Below are 1,479 nucleotides of genomic sequence, written 5' to 3'. Positions count from 1 at the left end.
TTTCTTTCAACTTGACGATATTATGCGTCTTGTATTTTCTATTATTTTGATACCTTTCGTGGTGTTATTTACGATTTTAAGTTTCCAACTATCACGGTTTTCATCTTTGGTAAGTTAAACATAAAGTTATCATTTCTTATTAACTAGATTTAGAAACATTCTTGAAAAAGTAATATTGAAACTTTCATTAATTAAAATGGGACGTTCATAACTTATTTACGAACAATAAAGTAACAATTTATTCCAAATGTGTTAAGATGATAAACGACTGAAAAGATGAAATGTTTTAAAATATATATAAATGGTTTGCTGTATATTAGTTAATATGACGATTTTAGTCTCTGTAATCCAAAATTATTCTTGGTAGACAAATCTCACAGCAATCTTATTGGCAAATTAAATTTATTTTGTAAAGACTACATCAAATGCATTTCGGGCTGGTCTAATATTTTCCAGTCCCTCTTCAGTGCTAAAACAATAACAAAGAACGTAAAATGTTTAACTAAAACACAACCTAGATGTATATCTACACCAAAATTATAAATTTTGGAGAAAAACTTACAATAACCGCTGGTGGTAATTACAATGATATTTCCATGGGTAGGGGTGGTAAACTTTGTACACATTTGTAAGAATCCTAAAATTACAATTATCTTTTTTTGTATAAAACAATATAAGGCTAATACAAATAATATATTAAACAATACTTATACTTACAAGTTTAAAAAAATTTTTTCCACATACGTGTATAATAAACATACCAAAACCAACTAATTATTAAAAATTCATTGACAAACAATTGTAAAAATAATTCCAAAGCACTACAAATTTTTAACTTCATACCATCAACACTTTACAAAGTCACACAGTAGACCACCAACACTTTACAACGGTAATCAAGTGATGACGTCTTAATACATAACCATTTATTTTTTATTTTATTCTAGCGCCATCTATTAGATTGTACCAGCTATAATTTATTTCCATCCCTTTCGACTGATTTATTAAATTATTATTATTTTGTTTTCTAATTTCTATATGTTCTTTGAATTTTCTTTTATAAATATCTTTTTCAATATGTAAAATTTTTACATTGTTTCTATTAATATTACAATTATTACTATTGATGTGGTTAAACCACGGAGAATTATTATACTTAAGCCGAATGGCCGCTTCGTGTTCTTTAACTCTAGTTTCTAGTACACGCCCGGTTTCTCCTATATATACACACGGATTATGACAGTCACATTCAATTCTATAAACCACACCAGCTTTTTTTAAAGGGTCTAAATTATTTTTACTATTATTATTAATATGTTTACAAATGTTTTGTGAAATACTATTGGTCAAAGATGGGGCCAAACAAATATTATGATTCTTAATACTTTTCCTGCACTTTTCAAAGATATTTTTAATGTATAGAAACTTCTTATATATTTTATCAGTTTTCAACTTAGTATTATATCTATTCTTTAAATA

At 26.4% G+C, this 1,479-nt stretch overlaps 1 long non-coding RNA gene across 1 annotated transcript; it reads right to left on the bottom strand.

Annotated features, from left to right (window-relative positions):
- Window positions 1–434: 434 nt before the first annotated feature.
- LOC111632921 lies at window positions 435–1,339 on the bottom strand. The gene is made up of 3 exons (XR_002757951.1): window positions 718–1,339; window positions 563–637; window positions 435–469 (listed from the first exon to the last, which is right to left on the bottom strand). It is a non-coding gene; the product is annotated as an uncharacterized LOC111632921 (long non-coding RNA).
- Between the last annotated feature and the right edge of the window lie 140 nt (window positions 1,340–1,479).

The sequence above is a fragment of the Centruroides sculpturatus genome, unplaced genomic scaffold (genome assembly GCF_000671375.1).
Source record: "Centruroides sculpturatus isolate CEXI.00-Female unplaced genomic scaffold, Cexi_2.0 scaffold292, whole genome shotgun sequence".
Taxonomy (NCBI): domain Eukaryota; kingdom Metazoa; phylum Arthropoda; class Arachnida; order Scorpiones; family Buthidae; genus Centruroides; species Centruroides sculpturatus.
This window is presented reverse-complemented; position numbering and strand designations above follow the sequence as displayed.